The sequence below is a fragment of the Scardinius erythrophthalmus genome (genome assembly GCF_964197995.2).
Source record: "Scardinius erythrophthalmus genome assembly, chromosome: 3".
In the NCBI taxonomy this organism is placed as follows: Eukaryota; Metazoa; Chordata; class Actinopteri; order Cypriniformes; family Leuciscidae; genus Scardinius; species Scardinius erythrophthalmus.
Window position 1 is genome coordinate 57442207 of NC_138223.1, and position 11708 is coordinate 57453914.

Sequence of the window (11708 nt, forward strand, 5' to 3'; positions counted from 1 at the left end):
AGTATGTCGTTTTCCATCAACGTAATAACTGGATCCATCAACCCATAACTCCTTATCTGGATTCTCAAGAGGGATTGGATTAACAGGACCATGGCTTTCCTCTTCTACTTGTTTTTCACACTCATGTGGTGTTCCCTCATGTGGTTCTAGCATCATTGTTGCAGGGTTAAGGGATGTGTCTCTGATTATTTCCACTCTCAAATCCTTGTTCAACAAAGTTGCTTCCCATTTTGCTCTTCTTGCGTCAGTTATGGTCTTGATGTTTGTGTTGTTCAACAACGTCACTATACTGTGTGGAGTGTGAAGTATGATGGTTTGTGCTCCTATCAAATTTTCCACAGCACCCACTGCCCATGTGGCACCATCGAGAGCTTGTATACATCGTGGTTGACCAATCATTGTGACAGGAATCTTTGTGGAAAAGTATCCAACTGGTCTGTATCGATCACCTGGTTTTTGACACAGTACTGCTGAGTAGGTCTCATTTCCCACCCTGGTCCACAAATGGAATGGCAATCGTCCATCGGGAAGTCCCAAGGCTTGGGCTGATGTCAGTTTCTCTTTCATAGATGTAAATGCTTCTGGTGTCCAGGTTATCTGCTCCACTCCAGGCTTTCCTCCCTTGTACAAGTCGATGAGAGGACTAGTGATGCTGGCAAAATCTGGTATATACTGGCGACAGTAATTGAAAAGTCCCATCACCTTCCGTATTCCTGTTAGACTGTTAGAGGTTTTGGGAGTTGCCGTAATGCCTCTACACGCTCTGTTGTCATTCTCCTTCCCTCGACAGATATTTCTTGGGCCAAGTAGATAACCTTGGTCTTGGCCAACTGTGCTTTGTCAGGGTTGACTTTGAATCCTCCTTTATTGAGGGCTTGTAGGACAACATTTAGAGCAAATATATGACTCTTTTCGTCTGGACTTGCAACCAACAAGTCATCCACGTATTGGAGGCAAACACTTCCTGAACTCTCAATTTCAACTTTTCGCTCCATTAAGAACTGATCCAAAGTTCTATGGAATACCACAGGAGATAAATTCAGCCCTTGTGGGAGTCGGTTCCAGGCAAACTGTTTTGCCCCCACTGTGAAGGCCAATTTCTCTTGAGATTTTTCGTCAATAGGTATAGACCAGAAAGCCGACAGTACATCTAGTACCGTAAAAATTCTTGCGTTTCCTGGAATGTCATTCAGAATGGTGGCTGGATTGGCCACAATAGGATGTGGTTTTGGTGTTACACTGTTAAGTCTTGTATAATCGATGGTTAATCTCCATGAGTTATCCGATTTCTTGACAGGCCATACAGGACTATTAGTGGTTGATGAAGTTTGTCTGATGATTCCTTCAGCTTCCAAGTCTGCCACTATCTCTTCCACAGCTTGTCTTGCTTCAGGTCGGATAGGGTATTGTTTATGAGGGGCATGTATCGGTCCCTCAATAACAACAGGGTCAATGTTGGCTTTACCACAATCCAATTTGTGTTTAGCCCAAACATCTGGATATAAACTGCACAGAAGTCCCCACACACCGTCTTTTCCCCAATCTCTGAAAATTGGTTTTGCTGTACCAACAGACGTTAGATTACATGTGCGATCTTCGTGTGGTATTATCCCAGCTGTTGTAGCGATTTGACGACTGTCAGTGAATATGATCATGTTCAACAATGGAAGAATGTCCATGCCAATAAGGCTTCCTTGTAAATTTGGACCCACCCAGAAGGATGTCCATAAGACTTCATCTTCATGTATTTGCAAAGGAACTTGTATACTTTTGCGAAATTTAGTGATACCTCCTCCAACTCCTTCAACTTCCATAGTTTCATCTGTTGTAGGTAGGTTCAGATCTGTTATTGAAATCGCTGCTCCTGTGTCGAGCAACACGTCACATGGGTGGCCCCCTATTAATGCATTAACGAAAAGGCGATTGTCTCTTTTCTTACTAATACAGGAGGCCGCTAATTCCTATTGCGGACGCATAATTTCCTCAATGAGCTGACGGACTTGAGCTTCAGTAAACAATTTCCCTTGAGGGGTTTCATTTTTTTTCGCACTGACTTGTTTAAATGATGGACCTTGACCTTCTGCTCCACCTCCTTTAGCCCAGCAATCTTTTATTGAGTGGCCACGCTTTCCACAGTTGGTGCAGAAAATCATCCTCTTCTTTGTGTCCATGTTGTACTGAGCTGTTGCCACTCCTCTTCTATTTGGCTTGTTTCCTTCTTCCTTGTTTGATCTCATAGCCATCTCTAAGCGGCCAGCCCATTGCATAATTTGATCAAATGTCTCGCCTGGATTAACTCCAAGTGATAAAGCTTGTTGGTATTTTGAGCTAAGTCCATCCACAAGTGTGTCAGTGAACTGTACGTCATCTCTGTCCGGTTGTTTTTTTGCACAGTGAGCCCATCTCTCGTAAGCATTCCACTTACGCAGAGCATATTCATCTGGAGATTCATCATCCTTTTGCTTAATCAATGTCACTAATGTGAATGGAATTTTTCCGCTTCCCAAGATTTCTTGGATTTCTTTTCGAAAAACATCTAATGCTTGCCAAAGACCCAGGGGTCGCCCCTGGTCATCAACCCACAAATTTATCCATTGGGCTGTTGTTATCGAAGCTGGCAAGCGTTCCCATCTGTCTCTTGGGATTTTAGCTTTCACAATGGTGTGTATGTCTTTTAATGTCATTTGATGTGCTTCAACCAGAGAGTCTAATTCTCGCCAAAACTCTGTGTTTGGATCTTGTCTCTTCAGAGGAGGCAAGGCTGTGAGAATGGCTTGACGTTCTCCTGGTGTGAATGGTCTCTCTTCTGTCATCATTTCAGATTGTAAGTCTTCCCTTTTAACAACAGGTGAAGAAAATTGAGGACCGATCTTGTCAACTGTGATCATGTCGTCATCTCTTGTCTCATCACCCCAGTCAGATCCATAATTACGAGCTGGTGTACATCGTAACATGTCTCTGTTCGGCTGGGCTGATTTAGATCTTGTTATTACTGGAGCTGCTTGTGCAGATGCAATGTACATTTTGTCAACTGGACCTCCATTTGATCTCAAAGCTTGAGTCTGTGTCAAAGGTTTAGATGAACTTGTATATTGTTCAGGCAAAGTTGGATAGATTGGTTTGTAAGGAGGAGGCGTTACTGTGGCAGCGGATTTCGCTGGTGGTTGTGAATATTTCCTTTCAGCTTCAGTTATTATGTTTGTCCAATCTGGATCAAACAAATCATCATTGGTTTTATTTTCTCCATCTGAACATTTAATGGACATGATTTTGTTCAACTTGTTAAATGCTTCAATTTGAGGCTTCATTACTTCAACAAGTGGAACTGGACCGCCATTTATATCACAACAAATTCCTCCTTGCTTCACAATCCAATGCGCTGCTAATATTGGAAATGCTTGTGATTTTATCTTGTCTTTTTGAGACTCGAACCAGTGTAACTGTGCATCGATATTTGCATTTATGTCAAGTCCTTTTTTCAAAAGCTTAGCTTGTTTCTTGCTCTTTCTTTCAAGGTACCAAGCCGAAATTGTTCTGCTGTTACAGTCTCTTTCTGCCATCTTGCAAAGTTTTGTCACTCTGTGCCTGTGTTCAAACAGCAGGGCTATGTGTCTGTGAGTGTGTTTCTGTAAGGGTGGGGCTATGGTACTCTGCTTCTCTCTCGCTCTCTCTGTATATTATGTGTGTGCGCTCAGATCTGCAAGCCTATGTATGTGTATGTATGCATATGTGCATGTATGTGTGTGTGTGTGTGTGTGTGTGTGTGTGTGTGTGTGTGTGTGTGTGTGTGTGAGGTTTCCCTTCTCTCTCTTTCCCTCCCTTCTCCAACTACAGTATATGTGTGTGTGAAGGTATGGAGCAAATTCTAAAGGGAGGGGCTGTCTCACTCTCTTTTCCTCTCTTCACTTCACAGAACAAAAGAAAATTTTAAAGAAAAGTTAACTTCAATGTTTTCTCGTATTTTGTTTAGTTTCCACTTAACTCGAAACTTTTTTTTTTTTTTTTTTTTTTAATATTTGTGGATATTCTCTCAGATTAATTTCTTGTTTTCTTTTTCCTTTTTTTTTCTTTCTTTCTTTAAGCTTACTCGGATCAGTATCCTCAAATTTGAAAAGCTTTACGGTCAAAATTGGAAATGCCTGCGATCTTATCTAGTTACATCGGCACCTTCATACTTGTATGACTCTAGTGTGTTAATGCTTTAGAGACTATTTTTACCCCTCTGGAACTCGCCACTATTAACCACTCCTGTCATCAGTATCGCTGCCTTTTCATACTTGTATTACTCCAGCGTGTTAATGTTTTAGAGACTATCTTTACCCCTTTCTCTGGGAACTCGCCACACTTAACCGCTCATGTCTAACAAGTATCCTATCAAATTTCCTAGCTTAACCGTCTTACAGCTAATTTCCCAAATTTTTGACTAGATAAGTCTTCTTTCTAAAAAAGATCTATCTCTATCCTAGCATATCAAATACTTTTAGAGGTTTACTTTTCAGAGAACTTAAATAAGCCAAATTAAATTGAATTATTTTTATTTATTATTTTACTATGTTTTATATTCTCTGGCAAAACCACAGGTCCCTTAAACAGCACAGTTCTTTTTAGCAGTTACAGTCATTGTCCAATCATCAGGCAGACTTAGAACTTTTTATATAAAGGAAAAAGTCTTACATTAATGATTTAGACCAATGCCTGGATGCTATCCTGCTTTTCGTGACGCCAAGCTGTTGATTTAAAAATCTGGCTTTCCCCTGTTGTTTAATTTCATGGAAACAGACACCAGTGATTTTGCCAAGAGATCTCGTATTTATTTATAAGACATATAAGACATAGGAGAGACAATGGACTGATCTAAGGTGGTCTTGATTCAGCTTCTCAGCCATCTTCTCTGATCTTTCGGACAACAGGCTTGGTTTTTATACGGTGACCATAAAAAAACTAAATCTCCATAGGAACACATGCTTTCAGCAAAAGAACATATGGTTTCCATTAATGTTGGAATGTATATCCCCTGCATGTACATTACAGTCTTTCCAGCACACAAAGTCAGCACACACTCAAAGTCCCCCAAAGTCTCTCTCCCCACATCTTCACAACATAAATTGAGTACAAATGATTATGAATGTATATAAAAAGTATATAAAAGAGACACATAATACTACTGATTATGATTATTAATAAAAAGTAATAATAATACTAAAAACAACAGTAAATGATGAAATTTGAGTCTTCACATTGCGTACCTGATACCAGCTTGGAGAAAGGAACCCAGTTAACCTACATACTGTAAGATACCTACCTGCATACTATTGACTGCTGTGAACTGTCTCCCACTTGAAAGGAGGAGAGGAAGCTGTGGCTATTCACTCACCGGAGAACTCACCTGTCTATCACCTCCCATTGCGTACCTGACACCAGCTTGGAGAAAGGAACCCAGTTAACCTACATACCGTAAGATACCTACCTGCATATTATTGACTGCTGTGAACTGTCCTCCACTTGGAAGGAGGAGAGGAAGCTGTGGCCATCCACTCACCGGGGAACTCACCCGTCCATCACCTTCCATTGTACACCTGATACCTGCGGGGAGAAAGGAACTCTGTTAACCTGCATATTGTGAGACACTTACCTGTCCGGTACTCCTTACTCGGAATCGCCGTCTGCGGGGAAGACTGTGTCTGCTTGCCGTCTTGGACTCCTCCCTGGACGAGGGAGAGAAGAAGACTTTTAGATTAGGATTACCAATTGTTTTATTCTTAATAAAATTTGTTACTCTCATTTCTTCGACTCTGGTCTCGTCTCTGGCACGCTCCTCAAAGTGTTCTGGGTCTAGGGGTGGGCATTGGTCTGGTTCGGCCCATCCCGACCTGTGACAGGTTACAGTGCCTGATAAGTCCAGAATTGTTTCAAACAGAGAGTTATGATCTACTGTTATCTGAATGATGTGGAGAAATGAAACTGAACATTTGAAATGCTCTGTTCTTAATTCTTAACCCTTGTGCATCAATTTAAAAAAGTTACTCATAGGTCCAAAGAGGACAAAAATGTCCATGTCAAAAAACGGTCATAAAAAGTTGAAGCTTGGGAGCACAGACTTAACTTTGGTATCATTTTAAAGAATACCCTTGGCAGATTATTGCTGAAGTTAATTTTTTTTTTATAAGTAAATCCAAAAAAAAGTTATATAGGTTTAAGTTTATGAAAATTATTTATGAATATTATTTTATATAAAATATCTATTTTATGAAACAAGTTGAACTCTAAAACGGCTAGAAAATCAAAGCCATAAATCTAAAGTTGTGTTCCAAATTTGAGGTTGATATCTCAAAAAATGAGCTTTCAGTAAGATTTTGTTTGGGCGCAGTACCAAACTTTCCCCATTGGATCCCAGCAAAACTCCTCTGGACACAGTGATTGGCTTTGTTATTTGCAGTTGAGTTTTTCTCTATCAATACGACAAACACACACATGCACACAAACACATTTTTTTTATATAACAAACATACCAACCACACTCTGACATCCATACCAACACAGCCACACAATTATCATTGCATAATTTATCCAGTTGGCTCTATAATAGCTCAAAATTCATGCAGTTAACAGTAACAAAAAAACAAAAACTTACACATAGGTCCAAAAGGGACAAAAATGTCCATGTCAAAAAAACTCTCATAAAAATGTTATGCTTGGGAGCAAAAACTTAAGTTTGGTCTCATTTTAAAGAAGACCCTTGGCAGATTGTTGTTGAAGTGAAAAAATTGAAAAAAGTGCAACCAGAAAAATGTTATAGAAGTTTAAGTTTATGAAAAAATATTTATGAACATTATAATCAATATTTTATATAAAATATATATTTTATAAAACATTTGGAACTCTAAAACTGATATAAATTCAAAGCCATAAATCTAAACAGGTTGTGTTCCGAATTTGAGGATGATATCTCAAAAAATGAGCTTTCAGTAAGATTTTGTTTGGGCGCAGTACCAGACTTTCCCCATTGGATGCCAGCAAAACTCCACTGGTGAACACAGTGATTGAATTTTCGATTTGCAGTTGAGTTTTTCTCTCTCAAATATTACAAGCACACAAACACACTTTTTATTTTATTACACACATACAAACCACACTTAGACATCCATACCAACAAACCCACACAATTATCATTGCATAATTTATCCAATTGGCTCTATAATATGCCGAAGCAGAAAACAGGAATAAAGCGAGTATTTGCTTTATAGGCCTAACCTGAAAAAATGGCACCATCTGATAAAAAATTGTAAAAATGTCAAGTTTGAAGCCTTGCCAACAGAATGAAAGCCTATTAAAAAAGATTGCATCATTTTATAGTTAAACGGCACAGGGATTAAAAAATGCAGTTTTAATGGGTTTCAATGGGGCCATTTTTGTCCAAAAGGCGCTGAGAGGAAGTATTTTGTGTAACTAGTGCAAAATAGATTTTGAAGGAAATGGTGATGAAATAGTAAAATTCCAATAAAAATACACACCTGTGCCAAATTTTATGCAGTTAGCATTAACACAGGCAAAGTGATCCAAAAAACAAAACTGAAAAGGACAAAAATGTCCTCAAGGATGCACAAGGGTTAAGCAAGTGTCAAATGTTGATTTTTAGATCAGTGATAAATCCAGGATAAATCTTCTCATCTGAACATCCCTGGAGTCTTCTGGCATAATCACACACCTTTCATGTTTCCAAACAAGCCTTTGCAAAGAACTTTCCTTTTTCTTCCTCCAAGGGTGAATTTTATCAGGACCGACCTAAAACATTAGCTTTATTCAGGTGGAACAAAAACAAGAGGTTAGAACAAGCCTTTCACACAGACATTCAGAGCCGATCAAACTGATATAAACTTCTTAAAACAGTTGCAAATGCTAACAATGCATGTATTAATGACTGCATAACTTAACTTCATGACCATATAGCTTATGCTACTTAAAGTCCAGGGCAGAGGATATAGATGCATACTGTAGGTTACAGTCAGACAGTCTTGGGTGCTCAGATGCAGTACAAGCAGATTGTTAAAGGGGTCATATAATGCCATTTTTGTACAAGCTAATATGATTCTTTAGGGTCTAAATTAAAAGTTTGTAATATACTTTAATTAAAAATTCTCATTAGTATTATAAGAAAACACTAATTTCACCTGGTCAAAAACAGCTCTGTTTTCAGCACGCCGTTTCAGTGCATGTGTCTTTAAATGATAATGAGCTTTGCTCACCCCGCCCCTCTGTTCTGTGCGTACACCGTTTCTAACACAATAACCACGCGTTGTTCATTATAAACATGGGATTATGAATTATATTGAGAACGTCGTACATAGAAAACATGCCGTAATGTACCTGAGTGTAAACCTTAGATGCATTCATCATGAAGCGTGCAGCAAGGTTTGCAAATTTGCAAAGATTAATATAAATATTAATATAAAGGTTAATAAAACATCACACTCACTTCTGGAGGTTCAGCAGGAACACGTTGGTACCGATCCGTTTTTCTCGTTTGTAAAGCTGTCTGGTGTGAAATGATTCAGCAAACAGGAAAGCGAAGACGATCGTGGGGAATCCCCGTGAGGGAATCCCCGCGTCAATCCTTTGGGCATATCCCTTCAAAAACAAAACTCAGCCACTGCATCTTCAACTGTTCGGATTTAGGAACATCAAAATGACTGCTGTGTTCCTTGTTACACCGAAGAACAATCGCAGACGCCATTCTGCTCATAGACAGCGCTCCAGTGAGGGTATCAACAATGACGCGCGGACTATGATTGACAGCTCGCTCACGAGCGAGGGCGGGTCTGTGTTGAAACGCTGCAGCTGTCAATCACAATCGTGGGAGGGGCGTCCGACCGTGTGACGTCACACGGTCGAACGGCTTGATTTCAGAGAGGGTCAAACATATAAGGAGATTAAAAAAAAAACACTGGATGGATTTTTATCATTTTATGATGGTTGTGTACAGGCACTGCCAACACACATTTCAGTACAATCAACTTGTAAAAGTGCATGTACCATTATATGACCCCTTTAAAAAAGTAAAGGACGATGCAAACTTTAGCTACTGGCTAAACCAAGATATGGTATCGTTTGTTAAGGGACAGTACATTACAAACACACATCTGCCTATGAAACACCATTGTTGCAAAGAAAATACTTACATTTTTTACTTAAATGTGTTGACCAGTTTAATTATCAATTGAAACGAATGTCCCATGTTAACGTTGGCGTAGTTTGTGAGCACGACAGGAGAGCATGGTAAACTTTCTTTAAACAGCACTGTTAACCCTTGCTGTAAAAAAAGGCCAAATTCTGACAATATCATACCATTTTCCATTAAAACAGTAATATACCGTAGAAAACAAAAATAGCCTACAGGAATATACTGTGAATTAACAGCGCTCAAAGTCGACACTCAGAGGCTGTTTTCCCAATCACACCCTATACCCTCATTCACTATTCCCTACATTAGTTCACTAATATAGTCCCCTTGACAGAGTGAATGAAAAGAAGTGAGTGAATTGAGACACTGATGAACACCTGATAAGCAGAATCACTGAAGGACAGAGAAACAAGAACAGAAAAAAGAGAAACACAAGAACTACAATTGACTTCCAGCAACACTGAGTGTGAAAACAGTTTACAAACCAGTTTAACATTATTTCTTTCACACATGTACAAAAGTTCTTGTTGAGATTTAACAGAGATTTAGTTAATAATAAAGTTTGTTGTCACCATGATGGAGATCAGTATTTGCTTTAGTTCTTGTCCCTTGACTACTTACCATTCATCTCTCTCTGACTGCTGTAACAGTGAGTTTATAAAGCACATTTGTTATGGCAAGAATAAGCCAAGAGGAAAATGATCAGGTGTTTTTCGCTTTTGTGGTGATGTCACAATTATCCTGGACATGTCTGATTCTCTGATCTTTTCTGTATTTATTCTTTTTTTCTGTATTTATTCTTTATGGGTATTTCATATTTACCATATATGTAAATCTACAACATAAAATCAATTTATACTATAATAAGTTCTTATGAAAAATATCATATAGTGAATTAAAAAATTTTGAACTCCTGCTTATCCTGGACACACACAGACATCAACAATCAGCACATGAATCTCAACAATGGTGACAACCAAAAGTTTCATGTCGCAATGCATGCTGGGTTCCAGGATAATATAAAACTCCCAGCATGCACTGCTGCATGAATAAAAAAATATATATTGCCACCATTGTTGAGATTCATGTGCTAAATTGTGATATCTCTGTGTTTCTAAAAGTCAGTGTAGCTCTGTTTCTCTAGTTATGCATGTTAAAAAAAAAAAAAAAAAAAAAAACCTTGTAATTTACTTTTGTGGTTTCACAGTGTGGTAATGTAACACTTTTAATTGAGGATTTAACTCTGAATGAGTGAAAATGAATACTTTAGTGAATGAACAGGCAATATGATGATTTTGTCATCATAACCACAATCATTCATAAACTTTGTGTGTGTGCACAAGTGTGACTTGCAAAAACAGCTCAAGCAGCAAAAAAAAAAAAAAAAAAAAACTAATGTTTTAGCATCAGCATCCCAACTAAAGCAAGCACTGATCTCTATAATGGTAACTTCAAATCAAACATTTTCAATTAAACATCTTAATAACAACTTCTGTAGATGTATGACAGAAATAAAGTCACACTGGTTAATAATAAGTGTAATAATGTGTAATGGCTGGAAGTCAGTCGTAGTTATTGTGTTTCTCTATTTTCTGTTCTAACAGCAGGTGTTCATCACTAATGCTCAACAATCACTTACATATTCCCTTAATTATCTCACTGCAACACTGTCTCAATGTTACTTTTACTCTTTGTAGTGTGGATTTCCCTGTGGGGTTGAAAGGGTTAACAGTGTAAGATAAAAAGACACACTCACAAAATGTATTTTAACAGTAATAAACTGTAAGTTATAAAACAGGTTTATACTGGAAAATGTATTTTGTGGGTCACCGTTGTGCAGAAGAGTAGAGCCTGTGCTTCAGTCCAAGGAGAAGATCACCAAGCATTGTTGATTTGCTGCATGTTGCTTTATTTAACAGGCGGTGACTGTGTAGTTGCTGGTCCAGTGGAAATCTCTTTATTTACAAAAGTTTTGTTGTGGTTTCAAATGAAATAAGTTCACAGTAAAACTTTGCTCACGTTATTAATGCATTATAAATTTTAGTTAATACATTTAAATGACAGTTGGTCAATTTAAGGCAGTCGGTTTCTGCAAGTGAAATTAGTTAACTCGAGTTTTAGTGCATTTTTACAGTAAAGAACTGCACAATTAACAGTAAATTACTGGCAACAGTGTTGCCAGTATTTTATTGTAAAAAAACCCCGGTAAGGTCTAACAGTGAGCTTAAATTACGCAGGAACAGAAACAGCGAAATAAAAACTGTCTAATATTCATATCAATGTTTATAAACAACGAGATATTTTTATGAATCTATACTGTGTGAAACATTAGTTCATTATGAAGTACATTATTTCAATGTACTCCTACAATGACGTTCAGTGGTGGAAAATAACCAGTATTTTATTAGAATATTTTCATTTGGAGAAACATTTGCTTTTACTCCAAAACATTATAACAACAAACAAAAACTTCCCTGAAAAGCCTGTAATTCCTTGTTACATGTAAGAATACATATTTAATCAAAATAAG

At 38.0% G+C, this 11708-nt stretch overlaps 1 protein-coding gene across 1 annotated transcript in view; it reads left to right on the forward strand.

Annotated features, from left to right (window-relative positions):
* LOC308687982 (uncharacterized protein) overlaps positions 1–11708 on the forward strand; it is a gene marked incomplete at both ends in the record, with an annotated part of 163079 nt that overhangs the window by 123110 nt on the left and 28261 nt on the right. The window lies entirely within an intron of this gene.